This window comes from Monodelphis domestica, chromosome 1 (assembly GCF_027887165.1).
Source record: "Monodelphis domestica isolate mMonDom1 chromosome 1, mMonDom1.pri, whole genome shotgun sequence".
Classification (NCBI taxonomy): domain Eukaryota; kingdom Metazoa; phylum Chordata; class Mammalia; order Didelphimorphia; family Didelphidae; genus Monodelphis; species Monodelphis domestica.
Window position 1 is genome coordinate 54,002,244 of NC_077227.1, and position 14,744 is coordinate 54,016,987.

At 41.3% G+C, this 14,744-nt stretch overlaps 1 protein-coding gene across 1 annotated transcript in view; it reads left to right on the forward strand.

The window, feature by feature from the left end:
• The window catches only part of MCU (mitochondrial calcium uniporter), a 166,539-nt gene that overhangs the window by 89,667 nt on the left and 62,128 nt on the right, over positions 1-14,744 (forward strand). The gene's annotated exons all lie outside the window — the stretch shown is intronic.

Consider the following 14,744-nt stretch of genomic DNA (forward strand, 5'->3'; position numbering starts at 1 on the left):
TATCTTCCATGTCTAGTTTACTATCCAAACACAACATGTAAATTCAAGGACTTTCCCTTTGTCTAAATGGGATTCTCCTTTTTTATCTAAATTTTATTTATCTAAATCCTATCCATTTAGGGGATGCCTTGTTCAAGGCCTACCTCCTTGGTGTGGCCTCCATTCATTCTTATTTAATATTATATACCTACCTGGCTGTCTCATTCGTGCCACAAACTTGAGCAGGGAGATTCATGCTTTTTTTGGTGTCTCCGCTTATGTTCAGTTCAGCAGACTTTAAACGGGCATCTATTATGTATCCATTACATGTAAAGCAATGCTTATTTGGCTTTAGTTTTTAATTTCTTGGCATTTTTCAGCAACATATTGGGGGATATCTACTGATGTTTAGAAAAGTTCCCTCTCCAAATCATTAGAGACCAGTGTAATTTGTCAAACATCCTTGCCAATTATATTGTTTCTGCCCTTGTGATTTCTGTTTGAACTTCCCTACTTTCTGAGCCACCAAAAAAGTGAAACAATAGGGGGCAGCTGGGTAGCTCAGTGGATTGAGAACCAGGCCTAGAGACGGGAGGTCCTAGGTTCAAATCCGGCCTCAGCCACTTCCTAGCTGTGTGATCCTGGACAAGTCACTTGACCCCCATTGCCTAGCCCTTACCACTCTTCTGCCTTGGAGCCAATACACAGTATTGACTCCAAGACGGAAGGTAAGGGTTTAAAAAAAAAAAAGTGAAACAATAATCCACTTGGTGTGATGTTGAAATCATTTTTGCACTGTGTTCTTTAAGCATAATCGATATACATATACATCCTGGGTAGTTGATCAGGTTTATATGAATGAAACCATAATAATGTACACGTTTCACACTGTCTGGAGAACTGTCATTGTGCTCAAAATCAGATTCTGACAGAGGCACAGTGTGAATGCATTTTGTACCTAACCTTCAACTATTCTAAAGGTTTTGACTGAGTTTCTTCCTAGGTTTGGAGAGCAGCTTTTTGCTTCTCACCCCTACTGTTGTGTCTTGAAAGTAGAATTCTCAAGTTCTAGGCCTTGAGTTGTTTGGAGACCTCTAGTCTGCAGAACCCTGCAGAAAACTAAATACAAAGAGGGTTCTACAACTTTCAGAAGGGGAAGTAAGAAAAAGGACCTGGTATGGAGTTTTTAATTCTTTCTAAGCTCTTTAATCAACTTCCATATAATCCTAGAATCTTAGACCCAGAAAATGGAAGAGGAACTTAGAAACCAATTAGTCCAGCCCTCTCATTTTTACAGATAAAATTGAGATAAAAGTGGTAAAGAGATTTGACCTAGGTCATGAGGTCACAATGTTGGATTTTCTAGACCCAAATTTCTAGACTTAAACTTAATCTTGTGCTTCCCCCCCACACACACACCAGTCTTATGTTGTAATCCTACAGTTTTATTGGCTAACCTGGAATAAACATGGTTTGGAGAAAGTTGGTTTCATGAACTGCTTTTATCTCATTTGTAGATGTCTTGTCCAAGCTTCAGTTACTTTCATAATTATGAACCCATTGGTACAAAGCCCTGTTTTTGTAGGATCTGGATATATAATTGATTTCCTCAGTGACTCCCAGCTTCAAGGCTCATTAATTTTAAAAATTCATATTTCATTTCCTACCTCCAAGGAGACTGTATTTCAGCAATTAAAATACTAAAGGTCTTGGAGATCACTTGGGATGAAAAAGACAGGAAAAACATCCTTGGTTGCCTTGTGGAGAATGTACTTCAGGTATCATAACAATGTCATCTATGTACCTCTAAATATGCCCTCATGTAGAAAATAAGTTCATAGCCAAGAAACAGTACCCTCTCCCCTAAGGATACCCAGCAGGGAAAACTGTCAAAACTAGACACCACGCATAAGGGGATGCTCTGACTCCATCATGGGACATGCCCAGTGCCAACATGCTCCAAATAGGATTCACTTCCTTTCCCCCCAATTTTCCCATTTCTGTTGGGGGCACCATTATTCGTTCAGGCACCCAGGCTCAGGATCTTGGAGCCATTCTTGACTCTGCTCTCCTTCAGTCCTCCTATCTAGTCAGGCAAATCATATTGATTTTATCTCAATGATATTTCACATCTTTTCCTTCTTTCTACTAACACAACTTCTACCATAATTCAAACTATCACCTACCTCTCTCCTGGACTATTGGAATAACTTTCTAAGTGGTCTTCAGTTCTTCCATTCTCTAATTCATCCTTCACCCAACAACCAAGTGGATATGACCAAAACATAGATCTGCTCACTTCATAAAAATCTAAAATTGGTAGTTTTCCCCTTACACATTCCTTTTATTTATTCCGCTAGCTGATTCTCTTACAGAACATTACATCGCCCACCTTTGTGCCTTTGCTTGGTGTTTTGCCATTGAGGTGCTCTTTGCACCATTTGGCCTGGCAACACCTCATCTTAAGAGTTGATTCTTTGCTCTCTGGAATATTTTTTAAAATAGCATTTACGTAGCTCTTTGAATATATTATCTTCACAACAGCTCTTTGGGGGTAAGTCCTATCATTGTCATCATCATCATCATCATTATTGTCATCCTCTTTTATAGATGAAGAAACTGAGGCCAAGTGTGGTTAAATAACTTGCTCAGAATCACATGGCCATTGTGTTGGAGATGGTATTTGAACGGGAGTCTTCCTGACTGAAATACAGCCATCTAGCTGCTTCTTCTTGGGATATTTGTGTGAGCCAGTGTGACTCCTTTGGAGGCAGCTCGAAGTTCAGGGAATCCTGTTGAGTCTCTGTTTCCACAAGAGTGAATATCTATAAAAGGGGTCCCAGTAGTCTGTGAGCAGAAGGAATAATCCAGGCAACCAGATGGAACCGGTCAGATCTTGAAGGGAAATTAGTGATCAGTGATAAAACTCTGTCCTAGCTATGGCTGCATCAGCACTTCAGAAGGAGGTATAGCTCTGCGGTTGATGCCTCCTCTTGTTGCTTTCTAAGTATAATGACCAGAGGAGACTTCAGAACCCCAGAAGTCTATGAAGTGGGTAGTGACAATGAGGCATGAGAGTCCTCCAGGTGTTAAGAGGCTTGCCTGCACCAGAACAAGCAGCAGAGCTACTCTCTTCCACCCAAACTGCCCCTGCTTCTAGGTCTCTGCCTCACTCTGCCTGTGATCTAAGTGTTTGGGCTTTGAGCAGTGGGTAATGAAATCAAATGCCTGTCCTGGGGACTTCTTGAGCCTATTCCAGAGTAGAATTTTGGAAGGTTTTTTTTTTTTGTTTGTTTGTTTGCTCCAACTACCTCCAGAGCTAAGGTAAGACACCAGGAGCAAGGGGAAAAAGCTGCCCTTGGGATGTGGTAGGTAGCCCCTGAAACCAGCTGCATAAGGAGAATGAATGCTGGTGGGAAAGATCTGAGATACAAAGTGGTTGGGTTTTTTCCACCCATACACAAGGTACTTTATTCCTGCTCTGTGTGCCCAACTATTTAATGCCAAAATCAGAGAGAGGGAAAGCTGCTTATGGAGTCTTGAGCAACCGCCATTATTAAAATTTCCCAGCCCCCAAAAGTCAATATCCAATTACTGTACTCCTTTGGCTCTTCCACATAATTAACTATACTACTCTTTCTGGGGAACTAGAAGACAGCCTATATACCTTTCTAGGGCACTGATGGGCACTGCAGCTCAACGTTTAACTCCTTGTGGCATATTGCAGCCTCCTGAAGTCATTTCACTGACTTCTTGAGTTGACAGTTCTGAATTAATATTTCTTTATGTCTGAAAAACTTTATAATAAATAAGTGGTATCCAGAAAAAGAGCTGTGGGAGTAGAAATGCAGAAGAAAAACATGATTGATCATATGGTTCAGTGGGGATGAGTGGGGATGTAGACTCTAAATGATCACCCTATTGCAAATATTAATAATATGGAAATAGGTTTTTGGACAATGATACATGTATAACCCAGTGGAATTGCTCCTCAGCTCTGGGAGGGGGGGAGGGAAGAGGGGAGGGAAAGAACATGAATCATGTAACCATGGAAAAATATTCTTAATTAATTAGTTAAAAAATAAAGATAAATGGTGGTGGGGAAAAGTAGACAGAACTTTTAGAGCTGGAGTTCTTTACCTGAGTCCCCTGGGTGTTTATTTCCTTGGGAGTGAGGGGGATCCTCATATTTTCTACATTATTGGGTTCCTTTGTAATCCTGTCTTTTATTTTATGTATTATGCATTAAAAACATTTTTTTTCTGAGAAAGAGGTGCATAACCTTCACCAGACTGCCAAAGGGGTGTTTGACCCAAAAGATGAAGAATCTGTGGAGATTGTCAAAGGTTTGGGGAGGGGTGTAACTTTATTTTTTTAAATCCTGCTAATTTCTTATTCTGTGCTTTTATGTATTGCTTTTCTTTTAAATTCACGGGTGGAAGGAGGAGATCTCAATGATTTTCCACAGAAAAATGGGCAGCTGAATTCTTGAGAAGCTTCTTTGAGGTGTCAGAGGGGAGTGATGTGGATTCATTGCCTGCAGGCCAGTGAGCCCCCAAAAGTCGTTAGAGGCAGAAATGAGGTCTGTGGGCAGCTTTGGCCACCTGGAAAATCCCCGAGTGTGTGCACCCCCCCATAAGTCCCAGGGCTGGGCACGTGCTCTGGCGCGGGCCGCTTGGGAGGGAGGAGGGCATAACAGCCCCCCCTTTCATCTGCCTAGGCTGGCGGTGCCGGGGAAAGCCTGCCCCTGGGTGAGCGTGGGCGGCTTGCAGCAGAGGTGGGGGCGGGGGGACATGCGTGGGCTGGAAGCTCCGGCTTTCACTTAGCCAGATCGCACTGCAGAGCAGCTTTGCGCTCCGAAGCTGGAGTGTGGGGATTCCTACAACCCCAAGGTGTTTTGGGTAATTTCTAAAGATGAGCCGTCCACGCCCCTGGTAGGCGTGGGGGTAGGGAAGGACGGAGAGGAGAATTGAAAATACCAATAAACTCCGCTCTCCTGGCCTTTGCCTCCCTCAGTTCCCTGGTCTCTGCCGAAGCAGGGGGGTGAGGGGGTGGGGGAGGGCGCCGGGATGCCGCACCCCCCCCTTCCCTCCGCCCCTCCTTCTCTCCTGCGTCCGGATATTTAGTATTCGAAGGCAGCTTCTTGCTCCTGCTGGAGCGTGTCCCGGCTTTCCCTTGGACCACACTCTCCGCACAGCAAGTAGTAGCGGCGCCCCAGACTGAGCTGGCCGGGATGCTGCCGCCCGCGCATCCCCAACGACCTTGGGGCGGGCTGCTGCAAGGTTAGCAGCCTCGGAGTGGTGACGGGAGCTCCCTTCCCTTTCTGTCCCCAGCCTGGAGGCACTCTAGCTAGGGGTAAAGCATTTAAAAGCCCAGCCCGAAGATGCCCGGGCAGCCTCGAGGGTTTCCAGTTGTCACAGTGAAGGCAGATTTAGGAAGTCACATTTTCGGGGCATGCCTGGGGAGCGGGCATTTTCCTGAGAGATGGAAAGAAGGTTGTGCCTGAGATATGACTTCTTTTCCAAAGAAAAAAAGCAGCAGCCATTTTAACAGAAAGGGGGACTTTCCTTTCCCCCTCTCGCTTTACATCAGTTGTGAGCTCCTAGAGGACCACGAGTGTCCCCAGATAATTTATACGTGAAGCCAATAAGCTCATCAACACACTTCGCAAATGAACGAAGGCAATTCAACAAGCTTTTTACTAAGGGCAGCTGTATCCAATTTGGTGATGGGATTACCTGCTAATGGGGTGACCCACTTGGCCGGAGGGAAGGCTTTTGGAAGGATGCGTTTATAGAACATATTTTGGTTTTGCTGCACTTAATGAACACTTAACCTGCTTAGAATACATTATTTGTATTTCTAACACTGTATTGTGTCTTAGTATATAAGAGAAACTCCAGAGTTGTTTGATAGCCCTAGAGGACTTGGTCAGGGTCACACTGCTAGCAGATATCAGAAGAGGATCCAAATCCGCATCTCCCTGAAGCCCTGTTGTCTCTCTCATTGGTATGGGGACTGCTTCTCCCGTCTGTACTACACCTGAAACACAGTAGGCATTTAATAACTTTACTGACCGACTCAGTGCCAAGCCCTGGAGGCACAAAGACAACCCGGAACAGTCTCTGCCACCAAGCAGCCAGTATTCTTTGGGAGGAGCTAACAGGTCCCAAAACCACGATATCCCCCTAGAGTGAGGGTCAAGATGCTAAATGCTGACGTCACCGGGTAAGAGCATCTCTCTTGTTCATCAGATCTGAACAAGGTCTGGACACGAGGATGTATGTTCAGATTGCCTGGTTACCCTTTCTAGGGACTATATACAGAACCATGGTGCTAACTAGAAGTGGACATTTGAGTGCCTCAAAAGGGAGAGAAGGCTAAATCCCTGAGAAGGAAGTGGGGGTTTAGTGCAATGATCACTGTAGAGCTCTGAAGTCTCCTTCACTTTTTGACTGGGGGAGCTTAGAAGGGTCTAATTTGGACTTTTTCTTTGGCATCCTTGCTGTGCTCCCAGAACATCCGACATTAATGTCTGCCGTAAGAGCCAAGTCCAGACTGGACGTTAGGAAAGCAGAATGATATGAAAAGAACCTGGAGAACATTTTATCTACATTGTTGTGAAGGAAAAAAAAACTATGAACGACTTAAGAACTCTGATCAATACAGGAAACAGCCACCGTTCCAGAGGGATGTTGATGATTTCTACCTTTCCTGTTGGCTGAGAAATGATGTACAAGAGATAAAATAAATCTTCAGACAGCCTCAGGCAATGGGTGTATTTGTCTTGTGTGAGGATTCGGATTTGTTACTAGAGAAAGCTTTTTCTTTTGGGGAGGAGGAAGAAAGGGTGGTGATGGTGTTACTAAAAATCCAAAAGGAAGAAAAGTGAGTAGAAAGAAATTCAGAAGAGGACAGTGACAAGCAGGGAAATGTTAGTATTACCAACTATATTCAATTTGAATTTTTTAAAATCAAGTTTTACATAGGAAAATAAGCAAAACTATACCTGAGATCAGCATTTCAAATATAAACCCCTTTTCTTCTTTGCATATTGAAATGTTTGTTTGGTGTTTAAGTTCATAATAAAATAAAATTTTGCTTTAGAAATGATTCAGGAGCAGCTAGGTGACTCAGTGGTTTGAGAGCCACTGGAGAGGCTAGACATCCTGGGTTCAAATCTGACCTCAGATACTTCCTAGCTGTGTGATCTTTACTCTTCTCCTGGGAATCAATAAATTGAGTATTGTTATAATATAGAATTATATTACATGCAACATAGTACATAATTATAGAATATAGAATTTAAGGGAGAAGGTTGTTGAACCCTTGGCATAGCTGGGGAAAGCTTCATTTAAATTAAAATAGTGTTTAAATTGGGTTTTTAAGGAAGAATTCAGCTAGCAAAGTTCATTGTATGTGTCAGTCCATGGAAATAAGAAATAGCAGCATATTCTAGGTAAGAAAGAGAGCAGTGTGAATAAAGATCATAGTCCTTACAGGATATGAAATAGAACTGAAAAGGATAGGGTGATGGCCAGACTGTAGAAGGCCTTGAATGCCAGGTGAAGGAATTGGGAGCCATTGATGATTTTGGAGCAGATGAGTGACCCAGCCATACCTCTCCATAAAGAAGATGAGTCTGGCAGTGGCAAGAAGGGCATACGAAGACTTCTCTTACGAAATGTAAAGCTTTGCCCTTTGTTAAAGGAATTTCACTCTGAATTGGGCATTTACTCTATTCCCTTTTGGTCACATCCTTCAGGGCCCATTCCCTGGGTCTTGACTGGCTGCAACATAATTCTCTTTGGAACAGCTCCCCATAGACTATAATCTTAGCTTCTGCTGATGTGAGTTTTTTTTATGTCTAGTGCTTGGCTTCCAAGGCAGGAAATTAAGCAGGGAAGAGGAATAAAGATTTACCATTTTATTTTCTGTGGAGCTAAGTGTCCAATTAATTTGGATTTCCTCATTAGAATTTGGAGAGAGTTGGTACCAGGATTTGGCCCCAGACTATCTCATTTTCAGTGCTTTCCACCAATTCCTTTTTCATAGGCCCCCCCCCATCCCATTTTGTTTTTTAAGTATATGAGAAATCAGGTGCATAATGCAATACAGAGGCCTTAGTAAACAACTACATTCTTAAGTGAATGAAGAGTGGAGTGAATCATCCTCTGAGCATCCTTCCTAGAAATTGAGATATAAAAAGGAAGGGTCTATAAATACAGTTTTCCAGTATTTTCTTTTAAAAATTCTATCCTTTTATTTGGTAGCTGTAGAGGTGGGTGTAATAGGCATTGGGTGGAAATGTAAGCCTTCTATTAAATTGATTTTTTTTTTGGCCTAGATAAAATCAGGAAGCCCTGAGCATTCCCGGGATTCCCTGGTGCTTATTTATTTATAGTTTTGTATCTAGGGAGGCGTGCTGCTACATAATAATCAAACCACTTGAGCTACTGTATGTGCCGATAACCAGAAACCTCTTATTGCAAGACTCATATCTGAACAACAGAAATGTGATGGTTCTTTTGAATCCTGAAAGTCCCTTTGATTTTTTTCCCTTTATTTTATTCCTCTGAAAGGCCCTTTGAGTGGCACAAGGTGTACACACCCAGTGTATATGTGCCATTAAAAGAGATTTTTTTTCTCCTGGTGAGAACACTATTCAGATGGTATGATTGCTGGCAGTAGTGGAAATTGTTGAAATAGGAAGCAAAGACAATTGCTTTAGTGTCTGAGGTGAGAGAAATGATTGTGCTTCTATAGATTTCTTAGGGGCAGCAGCCTGTGCATCATCAGATTGCTTTCTGGTGTTAAGTAGGCTTCCTCTGTATATACTGAAATGACCTGAATATTTATAAATCAATCGTTAGGTCTTTAATAGGTTTTTATGTGAAGATTTAATTTCATTTTAGATTGCTGACCATATATATCTCTGGGAGAAGCCTTGAGCATTTATTGCTAGGGTTTTGCTGAATAGACAGATTGGCTGATGTTTTAGCTTAATAGAGGTGGAGACTATGGATAATATAGTCCCATCAGCTCATTCTCACTTTTATTTTCTTGGCCATGGAAAGAAAGGCCTTGAACTTGTAGCAACCACCTGCAGTTTCTTCTTTAAAAGGATGCATTCTTTCACTAAAATGTAGATATTTTTAAATATTGCAAGCAATTCTGCCACTTTTCCTCCTTGAGACCTTCCATAACAGCTGTGCCCCATTCCCCAAATACACCTGTTTAATTACATTGCTCACCGAATTGTGAGGTAAGAATGGAAGTTGGAATTTTTTTCCCAGCAAGCCTTTTAGCACAATATAATTTCCCATAGTTATTTAAACTTCATGAATCATTAGCTGCAACTAATCAGAATAATTCCTATCAAGGGTGGAATCTAGGATAGTCCTCTAGACATGCCTGCAAGAATAAGGTTTGTTAAAAAAATTAAATTGAAAAATAAAAACAAAAGAATAAGGTTTGTTAAAAAATATAGATAAATAAGGTTGTGGTTTTTTACACCTCTGCCAATCTTTGGTTACTTTAAAAAATTTAAATATGAGGGTTTCTTCTTGATTCCAAAAGTAATGTAATACAATACTATTAAAAAAGAAATTCGGAGCAGATGAAAATTCTCTCTTGGAATGTTGCGCAATACCCTTTCTCTGAAGGGCCTTTTTAGAGAAGAAAGCTGCCACTAGCTTGATGTATAAATATAGTCAACTGCTAGGATGAGTAACAGTCAACTTTTGTAAAGCCCAGTCAGGAAAGAAACTTGTCTGTCACAATTGTGGGAAAGACCCCTCAGCAGGGACCAGAAGTCAACATTAACATGGCTGGGAACGTAGAAATAAACCAAAAATAAGAGCCATGAGATACACGGACTGTATTTTCATAGGGAAGTAAAAACTTTACCCCTGGCCTCTTCATTCAACATACATTACATATGATAAGCAATTGTATTATTGTCATAATTGTAGTAGTAGTTCTGTTACTACTATTGTAGGTTGCCACAGATTTCCCAGATCCCTGACAGCATCAAAATGAGGAAACCAAACAAATATGAAAAGCAGACAGAAGACTTCTAAAATTCCCAAAGTCTGGGGCTTATGAGAAAGAACACTATCCACATTCAGAGGAAGAACTGTGGGAGCAGAAACCCAGAAGAAAAACATTTACTTGATCACATGGTTCCATGGGAATAGGACTGGGGATGTAGACTCTAAACAATCACCCTAGTGCAAATATGAATAATATGGAAATAGGTCTTGATCAATGACACATGTAAAAACCCAGTGGAATTGCCTGTTGGCTACAGGAGGGATGTTGGGGGAGGGGAGGGAAAGAACATGAATCTTGTAACCATGGAAAAATATTCTAAATTAAATTCAAAATTTCAATTAAAAAGTAAAATTCCCAAAGTCTGGGGGGAATAGGGACAGAAGCTAGTCTAGCTGTGGAGAGCAAAAAGATCCTGCGAATAGAGCTACAACAATGGAGGCACATCATGATGAACACAAATCAGCAACTTTCCATTTACTAAGGTGTCTGCCTTAACACCAGGAACAGTCTGTGTTTTAGAAAGATTCCCATCCAAAATAGTTACAGTGAAAAAGCTTCGATTCCCTGGACAGTTCCCTTATTTGGATGACTTCATGACCTGAGGATCCCAAGTAAATGAAGCGTGGCTGTACATATGGTCACTGAGGACAGCTGTGCCTTCTAATAGCGCTAGCTCGCCTGGCAGTCTCTGGATCACTTTGTTGCATCAGAAGATCCCTTCGAGGAGTTTGCTCACCATCCCCCCAACCCCCAGCAGCAGAGAAATAAATATCTATTGGCCATTTAAATGGCCGTATTGATTTTGATGAACTCCCAGTCAAGCGGCAGATATTTCCAGTTAAGGAATGGGCTGTTCATTCATGGCAGAAAGTGTTTTCTTTGAAGCCTCCGTGCTTACAGAAAGGGAAGCCACAAAGCACCTGTGATTCTTTGCCCATGTTCTCAGTACTCTTGCCCTAAACTGCATCCAGGTGGAGTTTCAGAACATCTGGTTTGGGCTATTTAAAGCAAGGATTACACTTGCATTTCCCAGGCTTTCTGAGGCAGAGCCAAAGTTGCCCTCCGCACAAGGTGATGAAAGCTTTTAGGATGCTTCTTAGTATCTGATAGCAACAAAAAGGAGTAGAATGGAAGGGGAAGGGCAGTCTTTTTCATGAGTGGGGAATGGAAGGATTTATCTAATAGCCAGTCAAGGAAGTACCCGTATTTCATTAACAAAGGCTTCCAGGAAATGATTAAGTGACATTTCAAAATTTATCTTATAAATTCTATGTTTAATAAGTGAGGTTGGAGGATGCATCTAGGTGGCACAGTGGATGAAGAACCAAGCCTAGAGATGGGAAGTCCCGGGTTCAAATGTGGCCCCAGATACTAGCTGTGTATTCCAAGGGAAGTCACTTAACCCCTATTGCCTAGCCCTTACTGCTTTTCTGCTTTGGAACCAATAAACAATATTGACACCACTGAGCTAGGGAGCACTGAAAGTTTCTGTGATTTGGGCCAGCCCTATGGTCAGTATGTTAGAAGCGGGACTTGAGGCTAGCATTCTGTCTACTATAGCCCAATGACTTAAAATGCTTATTGACCGACCTCAAGGCTATAACATGACAAATAATAGTATCTATCATAGCAATCAGTCCTTTCTTCTATTCAGACCATATTGGAAGCAGTTTATTTATTTCTAAGCCCCACATTTTAGGAAGGCCATTGATAAAGTAGAACTTGTTCAGAGGAGGGTAACCAAGATATAGCAAGAAGACTTGATGCCATAGCTTACGAAAATTAGTTTGAAGGAACAGAGTATATTTTTAGCCCAGAGAAGGAAATAAATAGTTAAGGAGTACCTGACTATCTTCACATATTTGAAGGATTGTCTTGTGAAAGAGAGAGAAGACTTGTTTTGCATCATTTCAATGGGAGAGACCTTAGAACAAAATGGCGGAAGTGGGGAGTGCCTGGTGGAGTTGTTAATAGGCAGATTGAAGCTTAATTTATGGAAAAAGCACAGTTAGAGCTGTCCAAAAGTAGGCTGTGCTGAGTGAAATAGTTATGAATTCCTTCCTCCTCTCTGGAGGTCTTCACCTGGAGACCCGAGATGTAGATGGGATTCTTGGTTGAGGTATATGGTTGGCCTTAACTTGATTGAAATAGAGTAGGTGCTGAATTTGGAGACAAGAAGACTCAAGTTCAAATCCTGCCCCAAACAGAGGGATACTAGTTCTGTGACTCTGAGCAATTATTTTTGGCCTCAGTTTCCTCATTATAAAATCTGTGATCTAAAGACTCCTGGAATCCTTTTCAAAGTTTGAGATTCTGTGACAATGTAGGAAATTGGAGTTCAGGACCTTGTTTGGAAGCTTTGGGGTTTTGTTTTTTACCCAGTTCTTGTTAGGGACTTGGGTTCTTGTCACTTTTGACATTTTAATACAATGGAGAATATAAAAAATTGATGAATATATAATTTTGGAAAGAGGTTTCTTATATTTTAAAATTATTTTTAGGAGTAAAATGGGCATTTTCTTTTAGAGGATTTAAAAGAGATTTTTCTATACACAAACTGAAAATGCTACAAATTGGAGTAGTTGAGGTTGACCTTCAAATTGCAAAGTTCTGATTTTCTTAATGGCCTGTAAGGTTAAGGAAGGAGCTGCAGTGCATATTTTGAAACCCGAGGGTTTGGTTTTGCCCTTGATTCGGGGTGAAATGTTGACCTGGGTACTTTTACAGGAGAATCACCTCATTGTGATGGGGCTACTGATGGAGGGAGGGATAAGGCAGTATTTGTGCTAGAGACTAGGACAGTGATTGACTGGAGAATAATGTCTGTGCCAGGCACCACATGTTATCGTTCACAGAAATAAACCTTGGCCAGAAGGAAAGGAAAAATACTTTGACTTAAGACTTAGAGACCTGACTTTTTGAGAACCAGAATGACTATAAATCTGGTGACTTAGTTTTTCTCTTGGGTGGAACAAAGAATGCACAAAACAAAGGCAGTATTTTTTTAAATTAAATTTTCTTCAAAAAAAAAGTGTTGTTTTTTTTACTAAGTGAAACAGATTTTGTTTTTGTTTTTAAATAGCCCTAGTAGCTTCTGTGATGTCTTCAAGTTCATTCTTTATAGAGTAGCAATAGAACATGGGACTTTTTAGAACTTTAGGTTCACTCAAAACATGAGTGAGATAAGAGAAAATAGATGGTAGGACTAAATATTTGTCATACCATTTTTGGAACTCTTTCAGAATGCTTCATCATAAACAAAGCTTCAAAAATGTTGGCCATTTTCTTTAGACAAAATGGGAATTGGGTCTTTGAAATATTGCTGTCTTATTTGTGTTTTCTGCCTTTTTAGCCTTGTTACATCCCCCACCCCTCCCTATAGTGCCCTCATCCCTCTGCTGACCTGCAATCTTACATCTCCAAATGCCTTTTGGACATCTCAAACTAGACGACCAGTAGCCATCTTAAACTCAGTATGTCCAAAATGGAACTCATTATCTCTCCTCCCAAATTATTCCTCTTCCTCCCTTCCCTATCACTGTAGAGGGCACCACCTTCCCAGTCTCTCAGACTTACAACTTGGGAATCATCCTGGATTCCTCAGTCTCTCTCACCTCTCTTATCTAAGCTGGTGCCAAGCCTATCCACTTCGCCTTTGAAAAGTCTTTTGAAAATGCCCCCTATTCTCTTCTTGGCACTGCCCACATTCTAGTGTATGCCTTGATCTCTTCATACCTGGACTATTGCAATAGCCTGCTGATGGGGCTGCCTGCCTCAATTTTTCCTCTTCTCTAATACATCCTCCATTCAGGCACCAAAGTGATTTTCCTGAAGATTGTCTGATCGTATCACTGCCCCCCACTCCTTCATCCCTTTCAATAAACTCCAATGGGCCCTGTTGTCTCCAGGATCAAATGGAAAATCCTCTGCTTGGTGTTCAAAGCCCTTCATGGCCTAGCCTCTCCTACCTTTCCAGACCTCTTACACCTTACTCTCGGACTCCTTGAACCTGAAACACCATCTCTCTGGCTCTGGGCATTCTCTGGCCATCCTCCATGCCTAGAATCCTCCCCTTCCTTATCTGCATCTTCTGGCTTCCTTGAATTCTCAACTAAAATTAGGTCTTTTATAAGACCTTCTGTTAGTTACTTCTGATGTATCATGTATATGGCTTGTCTGTATTTATTTATTTGTTTATTCTCTCCCCCTTTAAACCTTGAGCTCTTGGGGGGCAGGGACTGTCTTTTGCCTCCTTTTGTATCCCCAGCTTTAGCACAATTCCTTGTACATAGTAGACACTTAACAAATGTTTGTTTAAATTGATTCATCTCACCCCATGAAAATTGGAGTCTGGTATATCTTGAACAAAAACATCATCACCTAAAGTGATTCTGAAATACTTATAATTCCTCAGGAATAATGTGGAATGGCTTTTCCCACTGACTTAATCAACAATTTGATTCCCCCACATGCATCAGGAAAGAGTGAAAGTATTGTATCTTATTTCTGTTGTATTATTCATAGCCTTTGTTCCTGTATTTGTTTCACAATAGAACATTTCTTTTTAAAAAAGAGAGAGAAGAAAAGGGGGAAAAAAAGCTGTTCAAGATTACCTTCTCAGAGTCGTGGGGCTTAATACAGGATAATTTTCTGAAGCAAAATTAGGTGGATTTTCCATTGGATAATCCATCCTTGTGTAATGTTAATAT